This window comes from Antechinus flavipes, chromosome 1 (assembly GCF_016432865.1).
Source record: "Antechinus flavipes isolate AdamAnt ecotype Samford, QLD, Australia chromosome 1, AdamAnt_v2, whole genome shotgun sequence".
Classification (NCBI taxonomy): domain Eukaryota; kingdom Metazoa; phylum Chordata; class Mammalia; order Dasyuromorphia; family Dasyuridae; genus Antechinus; species Antechinus flavipes.
Genome location: NC_067398.1, coordinates 102,747,589 through 102,767,851, shown reverse-complemented (window position 1 = coordinate 102,767,851; position 20,263 = coordinate 102,747,589). Strand labels below are relative to the sequence as shown.

At 30.5% G+C, this 20,263-nt stretch overlaps 1 non-coding gene and 1 pseudogene across 1 annotated transcript; both read right to left on the bottom strand.

Annotated features, from left to right (window-relative positions):
- Positions 1-4,741: 4,741 nt before the first annotated feature.
- LOC127546042 (U6 spliceosomal RNA) lies at positions 4,742-4,848 on the bottom strand. The gene has a single exon (XR_007949910.1). It is a non-coding gene; the product is annotated as a U6 spliceosomal RNA (small nuclear RNA).
- Positions 4,849-19,954: 15,106 nt separating this feature from the next.
- On the bottom strand, positions 19,955-20,061 carry LOC127546135 (uncharacterized; annotated as a pseudogene).
- Between the last annotated feature and the right edge of the window lie 202 nt (positions 20,062-20,263).

Here is a 20,263-nt window from a genome sequence, read left to right as displayed (position 1 = left end):
TGAGAGAAAAAATAGCATAAACTCTAAAGAAAATAAGGATGAGAGGAATCAATCAATCAGCCAAGTGCTTGTTATATTCTAGGCATATTCTTAAGAATGAGGGACACTGAGAAACAATTGAAACAATTCTAGCCTTCAAAGAGCATGTATTCTAATGAAGGAGATGACATGCACAGATAGAGTTCTCATAGGATATTATTAAGATAAAAAATTGTAAATCTTATAAGATCTTATTAAGATATAAACAAATTAAATTTGTTTTAATTTCTTTCTGTTTGGAAAGCTCAAACAATTATATTTCCTTTTTTTGTTCTCAATTTCTACTCATTACTTCCATTTCTGACTTCTGGGATTAAATAGAATCATTCTAATCAGATCATCTTTAAAGTCCTTTTCAGTTCTAAAATGTATGCCTGTAGTCAATTTTTGTTCATAGAAACTGTACTCTATACTTCAGGCCCAGTTTTAGAAATTGTGTTAGGGAAAGATAACAATCATATATATATATATATATTTTTTTTTCACTCTTTCAATCTACCAAAAGACTTATTGTAGAGATGATTTGTTCAGTGGGGGATGAGTTTTGCCTGCAGCATTCTGGAGTGCTCTAAGTAGTCTGGTGATATTCTCATCTGTACTTATGAAAAGGAATTGTCAGTTTCTTAAGAGAAAGAAAAACCCTTATACATTGCATCCACTTCAGGGAAGATCAGAGAGCCTGGCAACAGACAAAATTCATATTTAAGGGAAGAATGTGAGCAGGTAGTTGGATTCAATTACAGGAGTTCCATGATGGAAGAGAACTATGCTTACTCCTTTATGGACTTATGGAAGATACTAACATTTCAGTTAGGATATCAATGGAATCATAAAACAAATGTGGTATGCACATGTTATTTTTGCAATGGAAGATGAAAATTAAAAGTAATAGAGGACACTAGACTAGAATTTGTCAAGAAAGAACAAGATGAGAAATGCTGATTTTACCCAACTTTCTAATACCTTTGGGTTAGGGTGTTTAGAGTTCATTGAAAATGTAGTACTGGGTTATACTATTAACATTTTAAAAATCTAATGAGTGGAATTATTGTACCATAGATCCAAAAAAAAATAAAGAAAGATGAAATGGACTTATATGTAGGAAAATATTTCTAGAAGGAAAGAACTGAATATTAAGGAATATACTTATTGACTGGGAAATGGATAAACAAAATATATAATAAAATTATAATGAGATATCATTGTTTTGTGAGAAAAAACAAAAACAAAACAAAACAAGCAAAAAACAAACAAATAAACAAACAAACAAAAAAACAATCCAACACCAAACCTGTTTTCAAAATAACCTGGAAAGAATTGTATGAAGTGATACAGCATACATATAGTAGAACAGCATATTGTTCTGTACTATATATACAAAAAGATATGGTAATGCTTCCCGTGAAATTTTAATAGTCATACTGATTCTTATCAATGTGATAATTGAAATAGTTCTAGAAAGCTGATGATGAAGCATATTGCCCACTTCCTCAAAAGAGAGCATGGAATCAAGTTGGATACATTTTCAAACATAATTAGTGTGGGAATTTTGTTCGTTTGTCTATTCATTTTTATTACAAAGATTTTCTTTATTTTTTATATATTTTTAATTTGAAGGGATAGGAAGGAAGAAGGGAGCTAAAAATAGCTTTCACTTCCACAAAAAAATGAAAAAGGGATCACTAAAATTTTATTACACAAAAGAGAATAAAAGGAAGATTAAATGGAATAATAAATAGGACAGATTTGAATTTATTATAAACCTAAATAGAAAAGAAAGATGTCTATAATAGACACTCCCAAATTCATGCCTAAATCTCCTTTTCTATTTACTTTGTATATAGAAGTGTTCATTCCAATTACCTATTAAGTCTATTTTTTGAAAAAATTATCACCAAGGGCAGCAATAGAACAAATGGTATGATACTAGAGAACCATAGTCCTAAGATAATTAGATTACATATCCATCTTAATTGAAAATAACTGAATAAGAAATATAAACTGTTAAAATTTACTAAAGGATTTTCAAACACACACACATATATATACAATATATATAATTTTTAGTAAGTTTATGGGCCTCAAACACTTGGCACTTACTGGTTGTACTAGCTGTGTGATCCTGGGCAAGTGAATTGCCTTTCCCTCCTCCCCCATAAAAAAAAAAGGAAGTTTAAAAATCTTTGCTTGTATCTACTTATTTTTAGACTTTTTTTTTCAAAAGTACTTAATCACTTTTTTGGAAATTGCATGTAAAGATAATTTTCAACATTAATTTTTGTAAGATTTACTTCCAGATTTTTCTCTCTTCCTCTTTTCCCTTCTCCCTTTCCAAAACAGCAAGCAATAGATTATACATATACAATTATGTTAACATATTTCCACGTTAGTCATGCTGTGAAAAAAAGGGAAAAAAACAAGAGAAAAAAAAAGAAAAGTAAAAATTGTATACATTAATTTGCTTTCAGACTCTATAGGTCTTTCTCTAAATATGAATAGCATTTTCCATCTTGACCCTTTTGGAAGTATCTTGGATCATTGTATTTTTGATGACCTTAACTATCATAGTTACTCATTGCACAATGTTTCTGTTACTGTGTATAATGTTTTCCTGATTCTATTCATTTTACTCAGCTCATTTAAGTCATTCCAGGAATTTTCTAAATTCTTTTTCATGATTTCTTATAGAACAGTAATATTCTATTATATTCACCTATCACAACTTGTTCAGCCAGTCCCCAATAGAAGGGCATAAATTTCAAACTATTTACCAATACAAAAAGATCTGCTATAAATATTTTTTGTTCATGTAGATAATTTTCAATTTTCTATGCTATATTTGGGATGCAGATCCAGTGGTGATGTTCCTCAGTCAAAGAGCGTACATAGTTTATAGATGTATGGATATATTTTCAATTTTTTTCTCCTGAATGGTTAGATCAGTTCATAATTCCATCAACAATGCATTAGTATTCCAATTTTCCAATATTTATTATTTTCTTTTTCTCTCCTATTAGCCAATCTGATGGATGTGAAGTGGAACCTTAGAATTGTTTTAATTGGCATTTCTTTATTAATAGTGATTAATAGTAACTAATGCTAGTTTTTTCATGTAACTATAGACAACTTTAATTTTTTTTACCTGAAAACTGCATGATAATTTCCTTTGACCATTTATCAATTTGGGAATGACTTGTAAGCTATTCAATTTTTTTCCTTTTTTTTTTTTTTGTAATAGCTTTTTATTTACAAGTTATATGTATGGGTAATTTTACAGCATTGACAATTGCCAAACCTTTTGTTCCAATTTTTCCCCTCCTTCCCCCCACCCCCTCCCCTAGATGGCAGGATGACCAGTAGATGTTAAATATATTAAAGTATAAATTAGATACACAATAAGTATACATGATCAAACAGTTATTTTGCTGTACAAAAGAATCGAACTCTGAAATATTGTACAATTAGCCTGTGAAGGAAATCAAAAATGCAGATGGGCAAAAATATAGGGATTGTGAATTCAATGTAATGGTTCTTAGTCATTTCCCAGAGTTCTTTCGCTGGGCATAGCTGGTTCAATTCATTACTGCTCTATTGGAACTGATCTGGTTCATCTCATTGCTGAGGATGGTCAGGTTCATCAGAATTGGTCATCATATAGTATTGTTGCTGAAGTATATAATGAGCTTCTGGTCCTGCTCATTTCACTCAGCATCAGTTCGTGTAAGTCTCTCCAGCCCTTTCTGAAATCATCCTGTTGGTCATTTCTTACAGAACAATAATATTCCATATTATTCATCTACTATAATTTATTCAGCCATTCTCCAATTGATGGGCATCCATTCAGTTTCCAGTTTCTGGCCCCTACAAAGAAGGCTGCCAAAAATATTCGTGCACATACAGATCCCTTTCCTTTCTTTATGATCTCTTTGGGATATAAGTCCAGTAAGCTATTCAATTTAAATCAGTTCTTTATATATTTGAAAAATGAGGTCTTTATCAGAAACATAGTTTGTAAATATTTTCCACCATTTTCTGCTTTCCTTCTAATCTTAGTTGGGATTGGTTTATTTGTGTAAAATCTTTTTAATTTAATGGAATAAAAATTATCCATTTTGCCTGTGATATTTTCTCTATCCCTTATTTTGTCATAAATTCTTCACTTCTCTATGGATCTGACAGATAATTAATTATCCTTGCTCTGCCAATTTGCTTATAATATCATCCTTTACATTTAAGTCATATGCCCATTTCAAATTTATCTTGGTACAGGACATGAGATTTTGGTTTATGCCTAGTTTATGCCATACTATTTTCCAATTTTTATAGCAATTTTCATTAAATAGTTAATTCTTATCCAAGAAGTTGGGGTCTTTATCAAAAAGTTTATCAAACAGTAGATTACTATTGTCTTTATACTACTGTGTTTTGTGTAATAATTTTGATTATTGCCTCTTTCTAATAGTTTTAGATCTGTTATGACCAGGTCATACTTTGTTTTTCTGTTTTCATTAATTGGCTTGATATTATTGAGTTTTTGTTCTTTCAGATTAATTTTGTTATTATTTTTCTAGCTCTATTTTTGGTAGCTTGATTGTATGGCACTGAATAAATAAATTAATTTAGGTGGAATTATCATTTTTTTATAGTAGCTTGGCTTAACCCATGAGCAATTGATATGGTTTCTAATTATTTAGATCTGACTTTATTTGTGTGATGCTTCATGAATTTGTATGTCATCCTTGTACAGGCTCCATGTTAAGCTTTTTTATATCTTTCCAATTTTAGAATATGTGTTGCCAAAACAAGCACTCTTTATCTTCTTATGGGGTAGCAGGCTTTTCCTAACTGCAAAAAGTCCTTACACCATCCTGAGTAAGAAAGGAAGCACTAATTGGTTATCAGGAGCTAAAGACACTATCTTTTAAAATTATTTCCACTGAAAATTCCTCTGTCATTTGGTGACTGGCTCTGAATAAGACAAAACTCTTCTGGTGCTTGGAATTGACATTATTTCTAAAGAAAATTTCATGAAATACATATACACACACTTGTAGATACATGTATAGATTTTTGACACCTTTTAGTGGCATAAGTTTGCGTGTCAATGTGCAATAGTGATGGGGAAAAACAGATGAATAAGACACATTCTGGGCCATTCCTAGCTTTAAAGATAACCATGAATTATCTGTTAGGAAATGTATGAAGTATAAAATGTAATTTTGGTTCAAATTTCAAGGAACTATCACTTAGAATTGTTATATCTAGCAGAATGACTAATCTGAAAATGACTCACTCATTTGTAAATTTTTTAAAAAAAGGTAATTCTCTATAGGAACTCTAAAATAACCAGTCATGTAAACCAAAGAAAATGGATCCAATATTACAGAAATAATTCTTATTCTGGTCTCAGTTAAACTAGTTCATATTTAAAATCACTTTCACTTATACAATTCTGTAATTCCAACATATAATACATACTGTTCTTGGCACATTGCAAGGACTTAATGAATACTTATTGACTATTTGATTGCTTGAATTCATGGTATATGGAAATAGAAATGAATATAAATTTATAGTCTATTAATGTACAAAACATATAACATGATAGCCAAGAAGCTAACATTTTTGTTTTGCTGCCCCTCAATTTAAAGTTTTAAAATTCTAAGGCATTTCACTAGTGACACTTTGTAGTTTAATTACCTGTAGCAATTTAAAACTTATCAATTTATTGGGAGTCATTTCTGAAATTGTCTTGAAACAATAGTTTTGATTTTTTTAAAAAATCTTTTCTTAATAAAGTAGAAAATTAAATTAAATTAATCCAATAGTTTCTTGATTAGAATTGAAATAGATTTAATTCTGTAAAGATTATTCCAGATAATGGAGATATCACCATATATATGGTGGATCTATATATGGATATATACATATATATATTATATATATTTATCTTTTGTGGTCATATCTCCATATATATATATATACATATATATATATACATAATTTGATTTTAATGACTTTGAGGAAATGAAGAAGAGCATATTAAATAACAAGACCCATATGTTTCTTTTGAAGTAAGGGGGACTTTGGCCCTACTTTCCATGTTCTTGGACCTGATTACATCTTCTAAAGCAGATTTTCACAAGAACAGTTCCTCATTCTTATAGCTATATAGCTATAAGATGAACAAGGAACTGTTCTTGTGAAAAAAAATGTATATATACACAATATTCATATATATATATGTATGCATGTATGATGTATATACACATACACACACAAAAAAAAAAACAGAGAAGGGATTATTTTCTCTAATTTACTTATTTTTCATTTCCACTCCCTTCTAATTTCCAAGATACATGACATGATAATTGTCCCATTGCTTATACCAGAAGTGTTAAACTTGCTGTTGCATGTGGCCAGCAAAACTCTGAGTGCAGCCAGACTAATTAAAATATAATTGTAAAATATTTAACAAAATAAGTAAAATACAATAAAAATTGGATAATGTTGATTTGTGGTTTTCTAAGTCAAAATTTGGGCAACAGAGATCTGTTTCAATTTGAGTTTGACTTTAGTGCTTTAAGTCTTAGAGCTACAGAAACTTGTGAATCTAGGTTGGTGTAGAAACGATTCGCTGTGTGTACTTTCTACACTGATGAAATTCAAGGGCCTCTCCCCCTTCTCCCCTTCTAAAAAAAATCTAATGTCTAGTGAGACAAAGAGTCTAGTTAAAGACCTGCAATCAATACATTATGTAGAGATATGTATTTGTGAGTATAATCATTATGAAAATCCAACATTCATTGTTATGTGCATAATTTCCAAAAAGAGTTCATTGTTTAATAAAAATTATCTCACTTCCATTCTTAGAAATGTTATATGTCAGCTGATGCTCATCAACAGATTGGAGCCCTGTATGCTGAGCAGACTTGAAAAGTCAAGAGCTCACAGGATTCTGCAAACATTCAGAATACTGCTCCACATGAATTCCTGTGTTTTTAGACCTTCATTTGCTCTTTTCTTAGCGTTTCTCACTCATGTTTCCTACCCTCACTGTTACATATGGCAGGGTTGTGACATCCCTTAATTGTTTTTTTTTTTTTTTTTTTGGTAAATAATAGTTTCTGACAATGATCTAGAATAACTCAGCATGTAATTTTGGACACTATGGTAAAATTCAATCCAGACTTTTGATGATGAAGTTTTCAGAAGTTTTAACTGTTGCAGGATATGTGTCCATCTGACATATTCCTCAAGAAGCAATGTCAGTTTTACTCTTTATATTTATTTAGTAATTTCTATTCACTCAACTTTTGAAGGATAGAAGTGAGAATAAATCCAATTATCTATTCTCTCTCCCACTATGAAGTATAAAAAAAGCAGTATGATAAGAAAATAGAACCTTGGGTGATCAGACTCTGCTAAACATTGTATGACAACATTGGATCATTCAATCTCTGGGCCTCAGTTTTTCATGACTAAAATGGGATAGTTAGATTACCTTTTAAGATTCTAATTCTTAATAGTAATTCCAAATCCTGTCTATGATTTACGGCAATCAGGTTCAAAGTCTTTGGATACAAGGTACCTCTCATTAAGGGATACTGAACTGTTCTTAGTGACAATGCCATGAAAGACCATTTAAATCATGATGCACTCCACAGACTAAGCAGATATGTAACTTTTAGTTTACACTGAGAGAAATGATTATTTTCATAGCCAATGATTTGGGGAGATCCAGAGTTCTCCCTTTTTATAAAGTCCTTGTTTCAAAAACTTAAGTCTCTAAAGGTTGAACTTTCTTCTCTCCACACTATCTTAAAAAGAATATCTAATCTGAGATAAATGCCACTCATTCAAATAGAGGTGGATCTTTTGCTTAAATTGTCCAAAGAAAAGGATGATCTAGGTATAGGGATGGTATCTGTCTGAATGACATGATGTCATTTTTTGGCCCTCATTGTGATATAATTTTCTCTGGATCTTCCTAAATTTGATCGTCACTCAGAGGAATACCTCTTTTCCAAGGCCATACAAACCAGGAGCCTACCACCATGATTATATTTGGATTTCAAGATTATCACTGACCTTTTATTAAAGTGCTTGCATTATTAATAAGATGAATAATTACTCAGAAATTATATCTTTCAAACTTTTATTTATTTATTTATTTATTTTTGCTTAGGCAATTAGGATTAAGTGACTTGCCCAGGGTTACAAAGATAGGAAATGTAAAGTGTCTTAAGAGCAGTTTTGAACTCAGGTCCTCCTGATATCAGGGCTGGTGCTTTATGTACTGTGCCACCTAGCTGCTCCTTCTTCCAAACTTTTTAAATGCAACAAACCCATTGGATGGCTAACTCAACCATACCATACAACAGTGCTTTCATCTCAGGATAGAGGCAAGATTTTGTTTTCCTACTTTTATACTTCCTGTTGGGTTTAGGATATACTTTAGGATAGAGATAAGGACATACTGAATCAGCTTCATTCTCAAAAACTGATTTTAAAATTTTCAGTATGATCATTTCAGCTTGTAAATCAGCGAATGCTACAAATCAGGATTTGAAATATCATCCTGTTGACTTACAGATTTAAAGTAATAGGAGTAATGTTAATATTGCAAATAAAATTTTTAGATGTTTACCTTCATACAATAAAATGTAATTACTACATGCAATGTAGTAATGTAATTACCATATTGTAATGCAAATAAACTTGAATATGAACATGTCGGAATCTAGAAAGAGCCTGAACTTTTATTAAAATTTTCCAAATCTTCTGAGAAGTTTTTGTGACAATTGTTATATGTATAGCTCAATTAAATTGGCTTTATACATCTTGCTTGGCTATCCCAGAGATATCAGTTAAAATGTTGACCATGTTCTAAACTTAAGTTTTCTAAAAATCAATGGACCAGATGAACCCTAAGGTCTCTTTTCACTTTTAGATTCTATGAATCAAAGATGATTCAATAGCTTGTCAGGATGCCAATTATTTTTAGTTGAAAACTATTTATAGGATGGATGGGATAACATAATGACTGGCCATTTGTGATTCTTTTGTAAAAGTATATCAGTCTTGCTTATGCAAAAAATAGAAAACTGATTTTTGTGAGTAGACAACATTTCATCGTATCTACGAAGCAAAAATATTGTAGTGTAGTATCTGAGCTCTATGCATAATACTGTGTGATCTTGAGCAAATCAGGAAAACATTCTCTTTCTTCATTTCCTCTTAAAATAAACAAATTATAATAAAAACAAGGATAAAACCTATCTTTCCCACAGTCATCTTTTAAGGGAAACATGACTTTATTAAAAAAGAACTAAACTTAGAATAAGCTTTTGATTTAATGACATATTTTTATCTAATGTCTTATCCTTTAAAAATATTGCTTCCTTATAATAGGAATAATAGTCATGTGGGATATCAGCTTTGTAATTAGAGCAACCTTGATTAAAGTACTGAATGAACATACCATGTGAAATTAAGCAAATCACCTAAGCTCCAGTTTTCTTATTTGTAAGATGAAGATATTATATTAAATGTTAAGGTCACTTTTAGTTATAAATATGTGATCATAGGACAGAAAAAAAGTATTATTATCCCTATTTTTAAGACAAGAAATCTGAGATCATATTTTTCCTACCAGAGTAGAATCTTTTCATGAAGGTAGATATATACTACTTTGTATCCCTTTACAATGTAAGGAGACTTGCACACAGTACAAATAATGATTTGTACATGACAACTGTCCATATAATATTTATTTAATGCATGAACCATACCAATAACCAAAGAGAATTAGTCTAGTTCTGTTTCTCTCAGAAACACTACATTGCTTTTCTTTCATGCTTTGGAATCCTGACAAAAGCTTTTATGTATAATTTCTATATACATACCTATTTATCTACCTTCTTTCATACATATATATATATATATACATATATATATATACTATATAATGTGTGTGTGTGTGTGTATATATACACATTTTTCCTCTGATTTGTTTTAAGCACTTCCCCCTAGCCTATTTCAGTGGTTAGTTTTCTCTTTAGGAACCTTATCTAAAATGGTAGAATACATACCATGCACTTTGGGATTTTGGTTGCACACACACAAAGTCAAATATTGAAATGATAAAAAGCTTTGGAGGGTCTCCAACATAATCAGGTATGGAGCAGAAGGGCCAAAGGAATAAACGCATCTTAGAAAAGGTTTTATCCAAGAACCTGCAGACATGGCAGTTTTGCAGTTCCCTTGTGAGGTACACAATTCATACTTTTTCCACAATAAAGACTCAGTCATATGCCCAGTGGTACTACAATAATCTAAGAAGTCAAATAAATATTTGGAGTCATTAAATAGAAACAAAAGCAAGTTCTGCTGATTACACACACACACATACACACACACACACACACACACACACACACCCCTCAAAAGAAAATTAACACATGAAGTTAAATGAGTATTTGAAATCATTAAATGGAAATAAAGTTAAATTCTACTACTTTTACACAAACATGCAATATTCATACATCCCTCAAAGGAAAATTAGCCCATCTCTTCAGAAAAATTTCTCATGTCATTAAAACAAAACAAAAGCTATTTCTGTTAGGTTCAGAGACACACTCAATATATGTATAGATAGAAGATAGATAGATAGATATAAATAAGCTATATCTTTATATTTATATGTATATGCATATATATATATATAATATCCACATATTTGTATATAGTATATAAGGATATGTATATATACCTCCAAAGAAAACATATCTGTTTTTTCATTTTGACCATGGTATTATTGAAATGTTTATTATCATATAAGCTTGATTTTTCCACCACCTAAGTAATTGAATCATATTACAATACAGGTTTTGAAAGGTACATTTATTGTTTCAGGTTATTTAAATGTTAAAGATTTAGATCTTGAAGGGATCTAAGAGGCTATCAAACACAACAATACTCTTTTCACAGATGAAGAATTTAAAACAGAGAGAGATTAAGGACCTTACTCAGGATTTCAACGGTAGGAAGAATTTGAGGCAAGATTTGAACTCCATTCTCCCTGTCTTCCAGTCTCTTTTTATTAAATCTAGCTGCCTTTTTATGCAATTTTTGAAAAAGAACCCATAATAATAACATAGCTCTTAGCTATTACAATTCAACATTCCTTAAAGATTTACCTTATGACATATTTCTGAAGTTGCCTGTCCAATATTCCCATTTTATACATGTGAAAATGGAAATTTGTGAGAAGTGAAAACATGTTTAAATTCACACAGCTAAAAAATATGCTAACCAGAATTTGTATAAAAGTGACCTGGTTCAAGCTCCACCTATCATTTCACCATACTATGCTGTTACTACCTTCAGAAAATAGCTCAAACACCACAGGAAGCACATTTTAAAGTACATAAAAGAATTATCAGATCGCTTTTTCAAGACATTGAAATTTATGCAGAGTGGTTATATCCTTGAATAGTTATAATTCCTATTTACTATCCTTATCAAGGAGTACAATTAAATCAGACCTTCAGCATACTATAAACTATTGTAGCACAGATGGGTGTATATAATTATTTATCTTGAACCCTGTTTAACTGGTCTAGTTTCTTGAAACATCAGAAAAAATTTCATTATCATACTTTCACCTAAAATGTGGTCCCAGAGATAGACTGTGAGAGGCATATTGTTAGATACTATTAACAAATATCCAATAACTACATATCACATCTATCCTCAAAACAGATTAGTGAAATTTCCTAATTGTATGATTGAAACTAATAATATGTCAGTTTTTAACTTTTTAATTATTTTAACAAAGAAATTTAAATAAAATAATAACTGAGACTGTCACTGGCATCCTGTGATGTGATTCATAATTATGTGAGAGAGAAACAAGTATTTCTCCATTTATTTTGAGATATACTGGGAAATGGACATATCTGAGCTGGGAGATAGGGATCTGTACCTTTCTTTGAAGAATTCAGCTGAGCATTTTCTGGTCTGGTCCTTTAAAACAGATTGGAACTGAATTTGGAACTTACTTGGGAATGAAATACATCACTGGAAAACTCTGAAGGCTAAATATTGTCATAAGATGACAATCTGCAATCATACCTAGAGGACTTTGCAAAGAACATTGGAAAGAATGTTAAAAGGGGCATGAAATCTGAGATGTAAATAGATGAGATCTGCCTCAGAGAACTTGATAATCTAATTTGTTTAAGATCTGGGAATGAATTCTTGTATTTCTGAACTACAAACTCAAGAATACTTGTCCAAATCTTGTTTAAAAATTCTTGATTAGAATTTTTTAAAATGTGACAGCAGAAGCAGCCTGGACAAGCATATCAGTGCTAGATTTGGAATCACAGAGTGTTGGTTGCAAATCTTGCTTGAGATATACTGAGTAATCAGTTTTTATTATTATTATTATTTTAATTCATAAGAGAAAGATAGAATGTACCCTAAATTTAGAAAGTAGAGTACTAGTATTCAGCAGGGAAGTACTACTAAATATTGGCTTTTTTTTTTTTTTCATTTAAGTCTTTAATTTGTTCTTTTGGCAATGTATTATTTACTCTGCATCATTTGATCTGTGTCTCTCGTTTATTTTTAATTCTCCATATATATTCTTCATGGCACAGTAATATTCCACTAAACTTATATACTACATAATATCCAGATATTATCAATCATAACAAAATTTGAATTCAGTTCGTTTTTATGTTAAATAATGCTGCCATGATTAGTCTTGTACATCTAAAGATTTTTATATTGTCAATAAATTTTTGACTAAGTCTCAGTAGTAGAATCTATGGATCAAAGCGGGTAGAAAAACAATAGCAACATCTCTTGTATAATTACAAATTATTTCCTCCAAATTGTTGAACCATTTCACAGTTACACCAGCAATTAGAATTATTGCTTTCCTTAAAACTGTTTTATCAATTTTATCATATTTGCTAACATTATTATTTAGTGATTCATTAATTGTTTTAATTTTTATGCCATAATTAATAATTTTGAACAATTTTGAAGTGATTTTTGAAAGTTCTGTTTTTATAAAATGTTCTCTCTTTTGACACATTCAGAGATGGCTACTAATTTTGTATAATAATGTAAATTGCCTATAGATTTAAAATTCAAAGTTTTATCAGAGATAGCTAATGCCAAATCCCACCTCTCATCTTTATCTTGTCATATGATTCTACCTTTTTTTTTTTGCATATCCCTTTCAAATCTTATATTTTTAAGATTTTTTTTCTTCCTTTGTGCCTAGTGACTTTTTTCCTAATTAGGAATTTCAGCTTTTTCTTTACCTAAATTTATTTATAGTTTCAATTTTAACATTTAGGTAATTCAACCAATTGGAATTTATTTAAGCATATGGCTTAAACTATTTGTTTAAAATCATTATGTTTTGGGGAAGGAATTAGACTATTTTTACCAAACTAATTTCCAGTTTTCACATTCTTAGAATTTGTTCTTCCATATTTCTGCATCTGTGCATTTATTTAATAGTAGTCTGTTGTTTGTTTCTATTTATTATTTATCCAATGTATTTTAGAAACCAATTTTTTATTTTATTTTATTTGTCCAATATCAGTTCTTTGTAATAAACTTTGAGATCTGGCATTATCTAAGTCTCTGTTTTTTACCTTTCAAAAATTATTTCCTTTGATATCCTTGACTTTTCATTTTTCCAAATAATTTTTCATTATTTTATCTACATCTATAAAGAATTCATTTCAATGAGAGAAGTGTGAGTGTGACTAATATAGAGAGCAATATGGAAATTATTTTTATTTTAGTGTATTAATGTGCTGCTGCCACTTAAAAAGAACATAAACTATAATTATTTATATCTTTTTTCATTTATGAAAAATAACATATGAATATTTTGTGTTTTGGGGTTTTATCCTAGATACTTAATATATTTGTTATTTCAAATAAAATTTGTTTCCTTAAAATAAAATAAAAATAAAAACTGGATTGTGTATACATGGACTTATTTCTTATAATATTGCTTTATTAAACCTGTTAGTTATCTCAGATAATTATTATAGTATTCTATTATGTTTATCTACAACTTATTAAACCATTCCAGCTTATGGGCATCTCCTCAATATCCAATATTTTGCCACCACAAAAAGGAGTACTATAAAGTTCTTGCACATTAAGGTCCTCTTCCCTTTTTTATTATCTCTTTGGGATATAGACCTAGTGGTATTGCTGAATCAAAGAATATGCACAGTTTGGTTACCCTTTGGAGATAGTTCTAAATTGCTCTTTAGAATGGATAGATTAGCTCACAGCTGTACCAACAATGCATTACTATATCAATTTTCCTCCATCCTCTCCAATATTTATCACTTTCATTTTTTGTGCTATTAGCCAATCTGAGATATATATATATATATATATATATATATATATATATATATATATATATATATAATGATACCTCAGAGTTGTTTTAATTTGCTAATAAAAAGTGATTAAGAACACTTTTTCATAAGTCTAAAGATAACTCTGATTTCTTTATCTTAAAACTGCTTGTTTATATCCTTCAACCACTTATCAAAGGGGAAATAACTTGTATTCTTATAAATTTGAATTAAGTGACTATATTTGAGAAACAAAATCTTCATTAGAGACACTTAAGGTAAAGATTTTTTTTCCCCAGCTTTCTGCTTTCCTTGTAATCTTGGTTACACTGGTTTTGTTTATACAATAACCTTTAATTTAATATGATCAAGATAATCCATTTTATATTTTATAATGTTCCCTATTTTTTGTTTGGTTATAAACCTCTAATTAAACTTCTCCTTTGAGAATTTGCATGCTAGAAGCAGCTAGGTGGTGCAGCGGATAGAGCGCCAGCCCTGAAGTCAGGAGGACCTGAGTTCAAATGTGGTCTCACACATTAAAAATGTCCTGGCTGTGTGACCCTGGGCAAGTCACTTAACCCCATTTGCCTCAGGGGGGAAAATTCATGCTATAATGATCATGAAAATATATATAGAAGAATTACACTTGTTTAATGTATATTCAGTTTCTTGCTGTCTAAGGGAAGGGGTTGTAGGGAGGGAGGAAAAAATGGATCACAAGGTTTGCAAGGGTGAATGTTTAAAACTATCTATGCATATATTTTGAAATTAATAAAAAAGCAAAAAATAATTTAGATTGCTATACCAAGGTGTATATGTGTGTGTGTGTGTGTGTGTGTGTGTGTGTATATATATATAGAGAGAGTATTGATATTACTTTATTGATAATAATCATAATCTATGTTAGCTTTTGGCAAGAAATAGTTTCCTTTCTTATTTATGTTGGGTCTATTTTTGATTTGCTTTGTTCGAAATCAAGTTTGCTATATCTACTTTTTTAAAACTTCAGCATAAATTATTCTGTTCCAGCCTCTTATTTTTACTCAGTGTGTGTCTCTCTACTTCAAATGTATTTCTTGTAAACAACATAGTGTAGGATTCTGGTTTTTAATGTACTCTGCTATATACTACTGTTTTATGAGAGAGTTTGTCCCATTCACATTTATAGTTATGATTACTAAGTATGTATTTCTCTCTATCCTATTTTTTCCTGTTTGTCCCTTTTCTTCTTTCATCCTTTTCCTCATCAATAGTGTTTTGCTTCTATCTTATGCCACCTCTGCTGCCCTCTATTCTGGAAGTATCCTCTGCCTCTTTTCTCTCTGACATTTTTGTTGTGTAAGAAATTTCTATATTTAGCTGTTTGTATATATAATTTCCTCTTTGAATCAATACTGATAAAAGTAAGGTTCAAGTGCTGCCCATCTCTCAACCTCCCATGTTACTCTCTATTGTAAGAGGTTTTCAGTGTTACAATATTTAAGAATTACAAGAATCATCTTTCCATGTAGCTACATAAACAGCTCAGATTGATTAAATTTCTTATTTTATTTTATTTTTTCCATTTTTACTTTTTAGGCTTCTCTTGGATGTGGATATTGAATATCAGGTTTATTTTTATTTTTTATTTTTTATTGTTGTTGTTCCATTATGGTTGAAAGTTTAAAATCTTTCTCTTTCATTGAATAAATATCTTTCCCTTGAAGTATTATGCTTAATTTCACTTGGTAGGTGATTCTTGGTTGTACTAATATTTTTTCTCGACCTGATCTTTCTGAAATTTGGCTATGATATTCCTTGAAGTTTATATTGTAGGATCTCCTTTTTGAGATGATCAAGGATTCTTTCAATGCTTATTTTTATTGTCTGGTTCCAGGACATCAAGGAAGTTTTCCTTAGTAATTTCTTGAATGATGCTATTCAGGTCCTTCTTTTGATTTTGACTTTTAGATAGTCTCATGATTCTTATATTGTCTCTCCTGGATACTTCAAGGAATATTATAGCCAGTTTTGTCCATAGTCCCTTGTGACTGGTACTGCAGAGGAGGTGGGTGTGTGTGGGATCATTGGTGTTACTGGTAGCTGTAGTTATCTGATAGTTTGCCTGGGCTTAAGCCTGAGTCCCAATGTTAAGGTTAAGGAATCAGAAGACCGAGCACTTAAGACTAATTACCTATTGGACAATAACTCTATTAGCATATGCTTGGAAAAATGGCCCTTTCACTATTCCATGCTGGCTCAGTCTTTTGGTGTATATAGATAATCGTAGGAAGGATTAGGGGGTGAAGGAGGACAAGGAGAAGGGAAGTTGTGAAGAGCTTGTGGAAGTTTTGTCAATCTCCTTCACTTTTCCCCCTAAAGACCAAGGACTTTTGCTTACCCTGACACCGACTGATTCTGAAACCTCCAGGGAACTAATCGGGACTTCACAAGGTCTGACTGCTAGAAGTTGCCTAGTTCTTTGGGGCTACATTGAAGCACTGGGAAGTTCTAACAGTTAGAGTCTGCCCATGTCCCTGGTTATGCTGAGTCATATTGGGGATCCTACTTTTGGTGTTTCACTGTACGGGGACTCAAAATCTCTCCCTAGTTAGCTGAGGTGAGACATGCTTCTAGTTTGCTTGGATGCTTCCTGTCCTCTACTACAAACTCCCTTTACCTGAACAAGCCAAACCTTTCTTGCCAATCTTACAACTTTGTTGGGTTAAAAAATTTCTTCACCACATCTTTTTTCTGGTTTTGTTCTTGCAAGATTTGTTTTGCAGCATTTTTATGAAGGTTTAAAGATAAATATAGGAGTTTTACAAGTATTTACTACTTAATTCTCCATTTTGGCTTCCATATATCCATCTAGGAAATGCATTTAAACACATTTTTCAAAATGAAACTACCATAATGAAAGGGGAGGTTGTGTCAAGTCTAATCCAGTAGAGATTGCAATTTAAAATTTTCTGAACTTATATTTCTTTTGTAAATAAAATACTGGTATAAGTATAAATATTTTGTTGTTAATTAAGATTCTTCTAAAATTTAGATGTAGTCTTTGATCATCACTGGGAGAATAGGAGATATTTTAAAATATGCATTTTTGTAGCATGAAGATCAAAACAAAACCAAAGATTGAAATCATCACCCAATGGAAATATTTTTCCTGCTATACTTTTTTTTCATTCAGTTAAAACATGAATTAAATTTATGTATAAGGCTGTATAACAAAATCATATTATCATAGTCTATGAAATGAAATATAGAACTATAATACAGGCTCCTCTCAACATGTCACCCATCAAAAATTTTTGTCAATTGGTCTTCTTTAATAAATGAATTGCGTTATAATTATACCGATATACAGACATATGAAATGACCTAACAATGCTGACAGTTTAACAGAATAAGATATATTAGAATTTCCCTTGTTTCATACACTCAAAACTCTTAAAAGTCTAAGGAAAGTCATTATTAGTGCTAGGAAAGATTTTCTAGATAATAAAGTCCTAGTGCCCCATCTTTTTTTTGAAAATACTATGCTTTTTAGCTCCATGCAAATGGTCTGTCACTTAAAGTATTAATTTGACAAAACATTTTGATATTTGTGCACAGATAAATTTGATGATGAATAAAGCCCAAATTTTGTTAATAAAATATGCTGTGTATAGCAAAATACTGGATATGGTGAGGGGTGGCAGTAGTGAATGTAAAAAAGATAAATAAATTATGATCCCAATCTTAATAAAGTCAATAATAGGTAGAATCACATCATTCAAGTTAACTATTCAATTTACAAAATTTACTATTAAGTTTTCTTTAAATAGATTAAATTTCATACTTTATAAATAACTTCTTTATCACTTCAAAGTCACAAATAAAATAGTGGGTGTTTTTAAACTAAGAATAATCTGAGCAGAGATCAATAGGAATTAGGAATTAACTTTCATTAAAAAAAAAAAAAAAAAAAAAAAAAAAAAAAAACATTTGCCTAATTAGCTTCATTAGCTTAAATTCAATAAGGCTACATTATCCTGATATGCATAATAGAACTGAGTCCTGATCTATGCTTCCACACAAATCTGTTCTTCATTGATGCTATCCAAATGCAATGTTTTCTATGAATCATGAATTTTCACCAATTCTTCCTGAAAGGAAACATTGTAAATCATCAACTCTCTACTATTTTTTTTTTTTAATCATGCCATTTCTTGTATTACTATTGGCTCCATGGAAACTAGTTGCTTTCTATTATTATCTTTCTTCTACTGATCATCCTCAATTTGCTCTGTGTCTGTCTAAATAGTTGTTTGCATGTTCTACTCCATTAAATTGTGACTTCCCGATCCTTTGGTTTATGTACAAAAAAAATACAATTTTAAATAAAGAAAAGTCCTTTCCTTTTATGGATTCCCTGCCCTGTAATGAGGCAATTACTTCAGTGATCCTTAACTAGTCCTACAAAATCACTCCCTAACATAATCTTTCATATTAAAGACTTGAGAATTTAAGTCCCAGTGTCTTAATTATGATCTGTCTTTGTCTTGAGATTTAAGAACAGTTATAGCAACTGTAAAGTGAATTATTATTATGTGCATGCTGATAAAATGGCCAATTTATAAATTATAATAGACTGGGAGAATCAAAAACATTAACATATTAATATTCTTATCTTAAAGGAAATATATTGTAACAATGTGGCAAAATTCACTGAAAAAAACAAAGGGAAAAATACATGTGGTGAGATTACATATACATGCACACACCTATGTGTGTGTGTGTGTGTGTGTGTGTGTGTGTGTGTGTGTGTATGCATATATATGTATATATATGCATAGAAAGAATTAGAAAGAATATGTAAATACATGCATATATTATTATGTATTTTATACACACACACACACACACACATATATATATATATATTTAATATATATTTAAAGATACTCTTTGAAGAATGTCATTTGAAAGCCTGGGGTTGATAGGAGAGAGTGGGTGTTAAAAACTCCGTATATTAAAATAGTTTTATACTTCATTGTTATGTGCTACTTGGGTGCCCTCTGTCTTTTACTGTTACTATATGCACTTAATTGGCCTCTTGGGATTTATCACTTTTTGTTCAATGAGGAACAAAGCTCAGTTTATTTTTATGCATTAAGTGGATTTTCATTTAAAGCAATTTTGCTTTTTGTTACAGATTTTCCAACTCATTTCAAATATGAACTTGCTCTAAAAACATTTTTCAAATAGCTATGATCATTATTGAAATGAAAACTTTTTGTAGAACAGATAAAATTGCTGATATTTCAGACTGCCTGCATTTAGGGTACAGGGGATGTATTTGAATTTTTTGGGAGGTAAATAATACTTTATTGTTTCTATTTACATGTAAAGATAGTTTTCAACATACATTTTTGTGAGATTTCGAGTTTCAAATTTTTCTTCCTCTCTCTCCCCTCTTTCCTCTTCCCAAAATGGCAAGCAATTTATATAGATTTTACGTATGCAATCATGTTAAACATAATTCCATATTAGTTGTGCACATATATGTTATAAAGACCACTAAGGACCTCTTCCCTTTTTATGATAAGGAGTGCTAACCATCTCTCCTTTCATACAACACAGTATTTGAATATTTTCCTAAGAATGTGTATCAAGGTTTGTTAACATATTCAGTAATTAGTTTTCTGAGAAACCACTTCAGTGTTTCAAGGTGTGATGATACTAATTAACACTTAATAATGTATTCTATATACCAACATGTCCATGGGGTTCTCAATTGTTGAGTACAGCAGCCCCAAAGACCTGTCATAGACATCCTGTCA